Raw genomic sequence first — 13,471 nt, forward strand, 5'->3', positions numbered from 1 at the left:
AACCAAAATATTTGATGTTCAAACTCATTAACGTTTTCTCTTTTTTTGCAAATAATAATTAACTTAGAATTTCATGGCTGCAACACGTGCCAAAGTAGTTGGGAAAGGGCATGTTCACCACTGTGTTACATCACCTTTTCTTTTAACAACACTCAATAAACGTTTGGGAACTGAGGAAACTAGTTGTTATCATTTTTAACGTCAAATATGTTGTCTTTGTAGCATATTCAACTGAATATGGGTTGAAAAGAATTTGCAAATCATTGTATTCAGTTTATATTTACATCTAACACAATTTCCCAACTCATATGGAAACGGGGTTTGTACTCACACCAGTCAACGTTTTACAACCACACATTAAGAGTGTTACTAAAACGGCCTTCTTTCATTCTCCGTAATGTCGCTAAAATGTGTTCCATTCTGTCCACTAAAGACGCTGAGATCATTATTCATGCCCTCGTTACGTTTCATCTCGATTACTGTAACGTGTTATTTTCGGGTCTCCCCATGTCTAGCATTAAAAGATTACAGTTGGTACAAAATGCGGCTGCTAGACTTTTGACAAGAACAAGAAAGTTTGATCATATTACGCCTGTACTGGCTCACCTGCACAGTCTTCCTGTGCACTTAAGATGTGACTTTAAGGTTATACTACATACGTATAAAATACTACACGGTCTAGCTCCATCCTATCTTGCCGATTATGTTGTACCGTATGTCCCGGAATAAAATCTGCTTATTAGTGAGTCCCAGAGACCAAAAAAAGTCTGCGGGCAGTAGAGCGTTTTCTATTCAGGGTTCCAGTTGTATGGAATACCCTCCCGGTAACAGTCAGACAGCATTAAGTCAACATTTAAGTCCCATCTTAAAAATCATTTGTATACTCTAGCCTTTAAATAGAACCCCTTTTTAGGCCAGTTGATCTGCCGTTTATTTTCTGCCCACCTCTCCCTTGTGAACAGTGATGAATGAACAATCTGTACTAGTAAAAATACTACAAAGAGAAGACGGGACGGCACTTTTACTTCCGGTTGAAAGCTCTAATACAGGGGTCTCAAACATGCGTCTATTTTGTGGCCCGCACTTTGATATGACAATTTAATGTTGGTGCGGTCCGCAAGTTTAATATGAACGGCGCTTGATAGCGTCATACTTGCCAACGTTCCCAATTTTCCCGGGAGTCCCCTGAAGTCATGGCATCCATTCTTTCGAAATCCCTGTCGATTTGTACCTAATCATCAATATTCAGGGGGTGCTATAATCGCACTGCCTTTAGCACCCGCTACATCCTGTAAAAAACAGCGTGCAAGCCCGATCATAAGTTGCATCTGACTGTGTTAAACGCACGCGAGCTATTGCAAGACATATTTGATCAACAGCTACACAGGTCACACTGAGGGTGGCCGTAAAAAAACACTTTAACACTGTTACAACTATGTGCCAGAGTGTGAACCCACACTAAACAAGAACGACAAACACATTTTGGGAGAACATCCGCACCGTAATATAACATAAACACAACAGAACAAATACCCAGAATTCCATGCAGCCCTAACTCTTCCGGGCTTTGCTCTGATTAGGGGGTACTTGAATTTAAAAATGTTCACAGGGTGTAGATCGCTGAAAAAAGGTTGAGAACCACTGTTGTAGAGGACGTTAAAGGCAGTGCAGTCACGGCAGCCCTTAATAATATCGGCCGGGTGAAAATTGGGACAAATTCAGGAGAATAGTTGCACCGGTAGATTGTCGGGAGGTGCACTGAAATTCAGGAGTCTCCCGGAAAAATCGTGAAGGTTGGCAAGTATGTTGCTAGGGCGGGAAAGCCATTCATAGGAGGTGAATTCATTAAAAAGTGCATGTTAGATTTTTTAAGAAATCTTTTTTTGCGGCCCAGCCTCACCCAGTATCTGCATCCAGTGGCCCCCAAATTGAGTTTGAGACCCCTGCTCTAATACAAATAGCACTGCACTACCTGCAGTGAGCGTACTCGACCACAAAGAGGGCGCCGTAGCTCAAATAATAACACACCTTTTTTCAATGTCTTTGTTTTTGTTTGGGTTGTTTTCGTAAAATAATTATTACATTATTGTTATTATTGCCGACAACATAAATGGGACAGTTTAGTAAGTAAGAAGTGTTTTGATTATATTGTAAAACTTACAAACATTGCTTGGCGTGATGAATGAAAAATCCGTAGGAGTAAAAATACTACGGCGAGAAGGCGGAACGGCACTTTTACTTCCGGTTAAAAGCTCTAATACAAAGAGCACTGCGGCACCTGCAGTGAGTGGACCCGACCACAAAGAGGGCGCTGTAGCACAAAAAATAACGCACTTTTTTCAATGACTCTGCTTGTTTTTGTTTGGGTTTTTTTCGTAAAATAATTATTGCATTATTGTTATTATTGCAGACATCATACATGGGACAGTTTAGTAAGTAAGAAGTGTTTTGGTTATATTGTAAAACTTACAAACGTTGCTTGGCGTGATGCATGAAAAATCCGTAGGAGTAAAAATACTATGGCGAGAAGGCGGAACGGCACTTTTACTTCCGGTTAAAAGCTCTAATACAAAGAACACTGCGGCACCTGCAGTGAGCGGACTCAACCACAAAGAAGGCGCTGTAGCACAAAAAATAACACACTTTTTTTTAATGACTCTGCTTGTTTTGGTTTGGGGGTTTTTCGTAAAATAAATATTACATTATTGTTATTATTGCCGATATCATACATGGGACAGTTTAGTAAGTAAGAAGTGTTTTGGTTATGTTGTAAAACTTACAAACATTTCTTGGCGTGATGAATGAAAAATCCGTAGGAGTAAAAATACTACGGCAAGAAGGCGGAACGGCACTTTTACTTCCGGTTAAAAGCTCTAATACAAAGAGCACTGCGGCACCTGCAGTGAGTGGACCCGACCACAAAGAGGGCGCTGTAGCACAAAAAATAACGCACTTTTTTCAATGACTCTGCTTGTTTTTGTTTGGGGTTTTTTCGTAAAATAATTATTGCATTATTGTTATTATTGCAGACATCATACATGGGAAAGTTTAGTAAGTAAAAAGTGTTTTGGTTATATTGTAAAACTTACAAACGTTGCTTGGCGTGATGCATGAAAAGTCCATAGGAGTAAAAATACTACGGCGAAAAGGCGGAACGGCACTTTTACTTCCGGTTAAAAGCTCTAATACAAAGAACACTGCGGCACCTGCAGTGAGCGGACTCAAGCACAAAGAGGGCGCCGTAGCACAAATAATAACACACCTTTTTTCAATGTCTTTGTTTGTTTTTGTTTGGGTTGTTTTCGTAAAATAATTATTACATTATTGTTATTATTGCCGACATCATACATGGGACAGTTTAGTAAGTAAGAAATGTTTTGGTTATATTGTAAAACTTACAAACATTGCTTGGCGTGATGAATGAAAAATCCGTAGGAGTAAAAATACTACGGCGAGAAGGTGGAACGCCACTTTTACTTCCGGTTAAAAGCTCTAATACAAAGAACACTGCGGCACCTGCAGTGAGTGGACTCAACTAAAAAGAGGGTGCTGTAGCACAAAAAATAACACACTTTTTTCAATGACTCTGCTTGTTTTTGTTTGGTTTTTTTCTCGTAATATAACTATTACATTATTGTTATTATTGCAGACATCATACATGGGATAGTTTAGTAAGTAAGAAGTGTTTTGGTTATATTGTAAAACTTACAAACATTGCTTGGCGTGATGAATGAAAAATCCGTAGGAGTAAAAATACTACGGCAAGAAGGCGGAACGGCACTTTTACTTCCGGCTGAAAGCTCTTATAAAAAAAGCACTGCGGCACCTGCAGTGAGCGGACTCAACTAAAAAGAGGGTGCCGTAGCACAAAAAATAACACACTTTTTTCAATGACTCTGCTTGTTTTTGTTTGGTTTTTTTCTCGTAATATAACTATTACATTATTGTTATTATTGCAGACATCATACATGGGACAGTTTAGTAAGTAAGAAGTGTTTTGGTTATATTGTAAAACTTACAAACATTGCTTGGCGTGATGAAAGAAAAATCCGTGGGAGTAAAAATACTACGCCAAGAAGGCGGAACAGCACTTTTACTTCCGGCTGAAAGCTCTAATAAAAAAAGCACTGCGGCACCTGCAGTGAGCGGACTCGACCACAAAGAGGGCGCCGTAGCAAAAACAATAACGCACTTTTTTCAATGACTGCTTGTTTTTGTGTGGGTTTTTTCATAAAATAAATTTTACATTTTTGTTATTATTGCAGACATCATACATGGGACAGTTTAGTAAGTAAGAAGTGTTTTGGTTATATTGTAAAATTTACAAACGTTGCTTGGCGTGATGAAGGAAAAATCAATAGGAGTAAAAATACTACGGCGAGAAGGCGGAACGGCACTTTTACTTCCGGTTTAAAGCTCTAATACAAAGAGCACTGCGGCACCTGCAGTGAGCGGACTCGACCACAAAGAGGGCGCCGTAGCACAAACAACGCACTTTTTTCAATGACTCTGCTTGTTTTTGTTTGGGGTTTTTTTGTAAAATAATTATTACGTTATTGTATTTATTGCAGACATCACACAAGGGACAGTTTAGTAGGTAAGAAGTGTTTTGGTTATATTGTAAAACTTACAAACATTGCTTGGCGTGATGAATGACAAATCCGTAGGAGTAAAAATACCACGGTGAGAAGGCGGAACGGCACTTTTACTTCCGGCTGAAAGCTCTAATAAAAAAAGCACTGCGGCACCTGCAGTGAGCGGACTCGACTAAAAAGAGGGTGCCGTAGCACAAACAATAACACCCCCCTTTTTCAATGTATTTGCTTGTTTTTTAAAGGGGAACATTATCACAATTTCAAAAGTGTTAAAAAAAATAAAAATCAGTTCGCAGTGGCTTGTTGTATTTTTTGAAGTTTTTTTCAAAATTTTACCGGTCCTGGAATATCTCTAAATAAAGCTTTAAAGTGCCTTATTTTCGCTATCTTCGAAACCACTATCCATTTCCCTGTGACGTCATACAGTGCTGCCAATACAAACAACATGGCGGTTACCACAGCAAGATATAGCGACATTAGCTCGGATTCAGACTCGGATTCCAGCGGCTTAAGCTTTTCAACAGATTACGTATGTATTGAAAGAGATGGTCGGAGTATGGAGGCAGATAGCGAGAACGAAATTGAAGAAGAAATTGAAGCTATTGAGCGAATAGCTATTGACGCTATTCGGCCATAGCCTGGGTGTACCTAATGAAGTGGCCCATAGCATGGCTGCCTTATTAGCATCGCCGGTAAAATGTGCAGACCAAACGATCATGACTTTCGCATCTTGTGACACTGGAGCAACTTAAATCCGCCGATTGGTAAGTGTTTGTTTCGCATTAAATGTGGGTATCTAGTTTCAAATGTACATACAGCTAGCGTAAATAGCATGTTAGCATCGATTAGTGTAGCATGTTAGCATCGATTAGCTGGCAGTCATGCCGTGACCAAATATGTCTGATTAGCACATAAGTCAACAACATCAACAAAACTCACCTTTGTGATTTCGTTGACTTAATCGTTGCAAATGCATCTGCAGGTTATCCATACATCTCTGTGCCATGTCTGCCTTAGCATCGTTGGTCAAATGTGAAGACACTTTGGTACATTCAATGGGGGTCTGGCGACAGATTTCTTGCCAGTGGTGCAACTTGAATCCCTCCCTGTGAGTGTTGTCACACCCTCCGACAACACACGACGAGGCATGATGTCTCCAAGGTTCCAAAAAATAGTCGAAAAAACGGAAAATAACAGAGCTGAGACGTGGTGTTTGTAATGTGAAAATGAATATGGCGGGTGTGTTAACTTGGTGACGTCACGTTCTGTCGTCATCGCCTCCAGCGCGATAAACAGAAAGCCGTCTAATTTGCCAAAATTCACCCATTTAGAGTTAGGAAATCGGTTAAAAAAATAGATGGTCTTTTTTCTGCAACATCAAGGTATACATTGACGCTTGCATAGGTTTGGTGATAATGTTCCCCTTTAAACAATTTGCATTAGGGCAGTCAGTGAAAAAAAATATCCATAACTTAGACGGAGGGCTCGAAGCAAAAGAAAAAAGTATATACGGTAGTATTTATTTTTGCAATCAGCCTGACCTTAACCTTGAATATAATCATGGTGATTAACACTGAGTTTCATATAATTTGAGGAGGCCTATCCTGTTTAACTCCAAGTAGGTTCGATCAAACTCTGTAGGTGTTTCACCAGATTTGAATTGCTGTTTTGGCCAGTAGATAGGATCGTTGAGCCAAGACGGAACTTACATTTAACCTAAAATGTTCTTTTCTTTGTGCGCGACGAAAAAAAAAAGTAGTGAGAATGTCTCCATGTTAAAGGGGAACATTATCACCAGACCTATGTAAGCGTCAATATATACATTGATGTTGCAGAAAAAAGACCATATATTTTTTAAACCGATTTCCGAACTCTAAATGGGTGAATTTTGGCGAATTAAACGCCTTTCTGTTTATTGCTCTGGTGGCGATGACGTCAAAACGTGACGTCACCGAGGTAATACAGCCGCCATTTTCATTTTCAACACATTACACACACGGGTCTCAGCTCTGTTATTTTCCGTTTTTTCGACTATTTTTTGGAACCTTGGAGACATCATGCCTCGTCGGTGTGTTGTCGGAGGGTGTAACAACACTAACAGGGAGGGATTCAAGTTGCACCGAAGATGCGAAAGTGTCTGCTGCCATTGAATGTACCAGAGTGTTTTCACATTTGACCGGCGAAGGCAGACATGGCACAGAGATGTATGGATAACCTGCAGATGCATTTGCAACGATAAAGTCAACAAAATCACAAAGGTGAGTTTTGTTGTTGACTTATGTGCTAATCAGACATGTTTGGTTGCCGCGTGACTGCCAGCTAATCGATGCTAACATGCTTCGCTAATCGATACTAACATGCTATTTACCGGCGATGACAGACATGGCACAGAGATGTATGGATAACCTGCAGATGCATTTGCAATGATAAAGTCAACAAAATCACAAAGGTGAGTTTTGTTGTTGACTTATGTGCTAATTGGGTTGTGGCGTGACTGCCAGCTAATCGATGCTAACATGCTACGCTAATCGATGCTAACATGCTATTTACCGGCGATGACAGAGATGGCACAGAGATGTATGGATAACCTGCAGATGCATTTGCAACGATAAAGTCAACGAAATCACAAAGGTGAGTTTTGTTGATGTTGACTTAAGTGCTAATCAGACATTTTTGGTCGCGGCGTGACTGCCAGCTAATCGATGCTAACATGCTATTTACCGGCAGTACTAAAGCAGACATGGCACAGAGATGTGTGGATAACCTGCAGATGCATTTGCAACTATATAACGTTTCTTTCCACCCACATTTAATGCGAAAAAAACACTTACCAATCGACGGATTTAAGTTGCTCCATTATCACAAAATGCGAAAGTCCTGATCGTTTGGTCTGCACATTTTACCGGCGATGCTAACGCAGCTATTCGGCCATGCTATGGCTATGAATAGCGTCAATAGCTATTCGCTCAATAGCTTCAGTTTCTTCTTCAATACTTTCATACTCCAACCATCTGTTTAAATACATGCGTAATCTGTTGAATCGCTTAAGCCGCTGAAATCCGAGTCTGAATCCGAGCTAATGTCGCTATATCTTGCGGTGGTATTCCCATTGTTTGTTTACATTGGCAGCACTGGATGACGTTACAGGGAAACGGATAGTGGTTTCGAAGATAGTGAAAATAAGGCACTTTAAAGCTTTATTTAGGGATATTTTGGGACCGGTAAAATTTAGAAAAAAACTTCTAAAAATACAACTGGGAACTGATTTTTACTGTTTTTAACCCTTTTGAAATCGTGATAATGTTCCCCTTTAAGAAACTGGACTTGTTAGTGAACACAGACACGCCTGTTCTGCAACTCTCCAAGAAAACACAATCTACTCAGTTTCTAGCCGATACTACATAACAAATAACGTCTAATAACGCAGTAACGCATCATAAAGGTGACTAAATTATTGAATATAAATGATAAATGGGTTGTACTTGTATAGCGCTTTTCTACCTTCAAGGTACTCAAAGCGCTTTGACACTACTTCCACATTTACCCATTCACACACACATTCACACACTGATGGAGGGAGCTGCCATGCAAGGCGCCAACCAGCACCCATCAGGAGCAAGGGTGAAGTGTCTTGCTCAGGACACAACGGACGTGACGAGGTTGGTTCTAGGTGGGATTTGAACCAGTGACCCTCGGGTTGCGCACGGCCACTCTCCCACTGCGCCACGCCGTCCCTGAAAAAAAAATAACGCGTTAGAATACAAGTTACTTCCTAAAATAACGGCGTTACAAGCTAGTCCCAACACTGAATGTTGGTCACCTGGTCCTTGAAGTCAATAAATATCTGCTTAAACCTTTTCTTTGTCTTCCAGGTCTCAGTCCTGATAATTCTATTTGAGAATCTCTCTCATGTTCTCTCGAGAAATAATTTCGCAGAGGAGCGGATCATTACTCACGCAAGTATGCGGGGAAATGAAAAGCTGCCAATCATTTTACTTTTGCGACGTGTGCTGTGGCACAGTTGATGTCCTATTAGCGTCCGAGCGCATCTCAGTCGGCGATTCACATTACGTCGCCGCTGGCCTCTCTGTAAACAACTCTGTCGGCGCTCATGGAGACGACGAGTGCGGGAAAACAAACGGCGGAATGAAATTACAACAACAACATCCTGGCTTCAACAACAAACAAACAAAAAAAAAGTGCATGAGCCATTTACGCAAATGGAACATTTTGTGGCTCCTGCTCTTTGCCCGTCATGTGTTGTTTGTGCTTGCAAGGCAATTTTCCTTTTCATCGACAAGCCGTTTTACAGCAACTGTAAGCAAAACATGTGCAGCAAATATGTCAAAGCTACTGACTTTGGGGTAATTTGATAATTAGCTTGACATATTGATCAGCCATTTACACTGAATTACAGTTGGTAAGGTTGTGTGTATATATATATATATATATATATATATATATATATATATATATATATATATATATACAGATGTGATCAAAATTATTCAACCCCCACACAATTTTGGGATTTTAGCAAGTTGGACATTTATTCCGTATTTTGTTTATAGTCATATCAAATAAAGATGTGTCAAATAGACGAATGCAACTTAAATAGTAACACTGTATTTTACAAAATACCAAAAAAGGACATTTTTCTTAATATCTCATTGACAAAATGATCCAACCCCCTAGTTACATGCATCTTTAGTACTTAGTACAGGGGTCGGGAACATTTTTGGTTGAGAGAGCCATGAAAGCCAAATATTTCAAAATGTAAATTCTGTGAGAGCCATATAATATTTTTTAACACTGAATACAACTAAATGCGTGCATTTTCAAGACCAACATTTTAGAACAACAGTATAATAAGTCCTTTATTATTTTTATTAACATTGTTATTCTAAAGCTAACCAATAATAAATGTAATACTTCTTACCATTAATGCGACATCTTGAACAGGTGCGATAGAAAATGGATGGTTGGATTAAAATGCATGAGAATGTTTTAAAATTTCAACGTTATTTTTAACACTGTGATTACCAGCGGAATTATTCTTTACTCATCCTATTAGGCAATGTCAGCTAAGATTTATTGGAGAGCCAGATACAGTCATCAAAAGAGCCACATCTGGCTCTAGAGCCATAGGTTCCCTACCCCTGACTTAGTAGAACACCCTTTGGCAGTAATGACATCCTTCAAAGGTGATACATAAGCGGACACAAGCTTCTTGCAACCATCTACAGGTATTTTAGCCCATTCCTCTTGGGCAAAGGCCTCCAGTTCATTCATATTCTTGGGCTTGCGTGCTGCAACTGCCTTCTTCAAGTCCCACCACAGGTTTTCTGTAGGATTTAGGTCTGGCGACTGTGAAGGCCACTCCAGAGTCTTCCAGCCCTTCTTCTGCAACCACTCTGATGTTGATTTGGAGGTATGCTTCGGATCGTTGTCCTGTTGGAAGGTTCAAGGTCTCCCAAGCCTCAGCTTCGTCACTGACTTCATGACATTTGCAGCTAATATATCCTGCTAGGAAATAGAATTCATAATGCCTTGAACGCGCTGGAGATTCCCGGTACCTGAGGCAGAGAAACAGCCCCAGAGCATGATTGACCCCCCACCATGCTTAACAGTAGGCAAGGTGTTCTTCTCTTTGTAAGCTTCATTTTTTCTCCTCCAGACATAACGTTGATTCATAGGCCCAAAGAGTTCCAGTTTTGTCTCATCACTCCATAGAACAGTTTCCCAAAACCTTTGAGGTTTGTCCAGAGGATTTTTGGCATACTGGAGTCTATTTTTCTTGTGCTTGGTAGTCAGAAGTGCAGAAGTGGGGTGCGCCTGGGAGTTCTGGCATGGAGTTCTTCATCTCGTAGTGCGCGCCTTATTGTCTGGGACGAAACCTGCGTTCCCCCCTCTGCAATGTCCTGTTGTAGTTCCTCAGCTGTTACCCGGGGGGTTTTCACCACTGTACACACACAGCATCCTCTTTCTACCACGCCCAGGTAGTGTTTCCACTGTGCCTTTAGCTTTAAACTTGCGAATTATGCTCCCAACTGTGTCTCTTGGAATGTGTAATGTCTTTACTATTTTCTTATATCCAAATCCTTTCTTATGAAGAGAAATGACCTCCTCTCTTGACTTCTTTGACCACTCCCTGGACTTCACCATGTTGCAAATACACCATTGACCATCTACAAGAAGCTGAGCGTCACAGTCTTTTTCAATCAGTTTCATTGTTGCTCGTTATGGTTGTAATCACATCTACTGGTGTTTTCAACACCTGATTGAAAAGACCTTATTCAAATTCTGTTCTTAAGAGTTATGATCTTCAAGGGGTTGAATAATTTTGTCAATGAGATATTAAGAAAAATGTCCTTTTTTGGTATTTTGTAAAATACAGTGTTACAATTTAAGTTGCATTTGTCTATTGGACACATCTTTATTTGATATGACTATAAACAAAATACGGAATAAACGTCCAACTTGCTAAAACACAAAAATTGTGTTGGGGTTGAATAATTTTGATCCCAACTGTAGCTATAATCTAGTACAGAACATATCTGTCTTTGAGCTTAATGTTTCTGTGCGTTGTCCCTTCAAATGAAGACTAAGGTCTCGAGATGAAACGGGGGATTGTTGGTGGCTTTTTTTTTTTATTAGAGGCTTTTACTGGTGCGTTGTTAGCCACCTTTTACTTGCCATATTTTACGAGTTAGAATGCATCGAAAAAAGGAAAACGTGTGTGGAAGTCGTTCCCTACTCGTTTCCTACCAGTGCCGTTTTAAAGGAGTTTTTAACCTACATTTAATGCCTAGAACAATCTTTTCAGGTGTCTTTTCTCTCCAGACTCTCCCGCCCCTCTCCTCCGTTGGCCGCCCACTGTTAAAAGACAACTTTTGATTAGGTGACCACGTACCGCCTGTGAAATCTAATCACCTGCCGGCTGTGTCTCGCCCTCAGCGGCATTGACAGAGGCGGTGACCTTTGCTCCTGCAAGCGCGCTGATCACACTCTCCCCCCACGATGCGTCAAACTTAGACTGAAGTGAGCGCTCACAAGTGTTTTTACTGGCAATGCAATTTTGTTCCTACCTTCTCAAGTCCTTTTTCCGATGACTGGGGCGGGGGGGCGGCACAAGGACGCAGCGCTGTTATCCGTGTATTGAATTTCTTTGTTCGAGCAGTGCTGCCTGCCTTGTGCAAGGCAACTGAATAAAGTGGGCGAAAAAAACATCACTTGAAGAATAAACGCTATTTACTGATAATGTCGTTTGTTTGCCGCAATTGCAGACCTCCCTCAAGGCTGAATTGTGAAGAGAATTTTTTGTCCGTATGTTTGTTAATTATTAGCATGGCCAAACACAAAATATCCACCGAGATCCAGATAACAAGTAAATGCATCATAAGATTAGAGCTCAGGCTGTCCTCCTGTTCCTGTCCATAGTGCTAAGCCTTCTGGGTAATGTAGTAGAAAAAACTTCTACTTTGTAGTTTTCGCGTAGAAAACCCAAAACCAGTGAAGTTGGCACTGCGATGAGGTGACGACTTGTCCTGGGTGTACCCTTGCCTTCCGCCCGAATGCAGCTGAGATAGGTTCCAGCATCCCCCGCCACCCCAAAAGGGACAAGCGGTACAAAATTGAGGGATGGATGGAAAGCAAAGACAAGACACTTAACGTTCGGACTGAAAATCTTTTGTCATTTTTTTTGTTGCAAATATTAGTTCATTTGGAATTCGATGCCTGCAACATATTTTCAAAAAAGCTGGCACAAGTGGCAAAAAAGACTGACAAAATTCAAGGAATGCTCATTTGGAACATCCCACAGGTTAATTGTATGCATGATTGTGTATAAAAGCAGCTTCCATGAAATTTAACAAACAAGGACGCGGCGAGGGTCACCACTTTGTGAACAAATGCGTGGGAAAATTGTCGAACAGTTTAAGAACAACATTTCTCAACCTGCTATTGCAAGGAATTTAGGGATTTCACCATCTACGGTCCGTAATATCATCAAAAGGTTCCAGAGAATCTGGAGAAATCACTGCACGTAAGCGATGATATTACAGACCTTCGATCACTCGGGCGGTACTGCATTAAAAAGAGACGTCAGTATGTAAAGGATATTTACCACATGGGCTCAGGAACACTGCAGAAAACCACTGTCAGTGACTACAGTTTGTCGCAACATCTGTAAGTGCAAGTTAAAACTCTACTATGCAAAGCGAAAGCCATTTATCAACAACACCCGGAAACGCCGCCGGCTTCGCTGGGCCAGAGCTCATCTAAGATGGGCATGCTAACTATTAACATGCTTAAACCTGTTTTTACTGCCCTTTTGGTCAGGTCAATCTTGAGTTTTTACCTGGTTAAAGAAAGGAAAATGGAGGCGGGGAAAAACTGCAATAAAATAATGAGTTGATTCAATGTTGAGGAAAAATAAGCATGAGAACTAAAAAACAAGCACGAAAATCGGACATTTTAGGCAGCAAAAAAACTATCTTTCTTTTAATCTGAATTTTACAATTTCTGAGAGGATTTCACTACTGTACATCTCAGAGTCATATTACTTGGGACGTGTCACATGCCAACGGTAAAAGTTAGTTTGCTAACATGCTAGCGTCAGCATGCTAACTTTGTTTTGCTAATTTTGCAAGCGTATACCCGAGTCATATAACTTGCTACTTGACATATGCTAACTTTTAGCATGTTAATGTAAGCATGCCGGAATGCTAATGTGAGGATGACATCATGCTAACATTAGCAAGCTAATTTTTTTGCTAATTTGGCAACCATATACAAACCCCGTTTCCATATGAGTTGGGAAATTGTGTAAGATGTAAATATAAACGGAATACAATCATTTGCAAATCCTTTTCAAC

Source organism: Nerophis ophidion, linkage group LG24 (assembly GCF_033978795.1).
Source record: "Nerophis ophidion isolate RoL-2023_Sa linkage group LG24, RoL_Noph_v1.0, whole genome shotgun sequence".
Classification (NCBI taxonomy): Eukaryota; Metazoa; Chordata; class Actinopteri; order Syngnathiformes; family Syngnathidae; genus Nerophis; species Nerophis ophidion.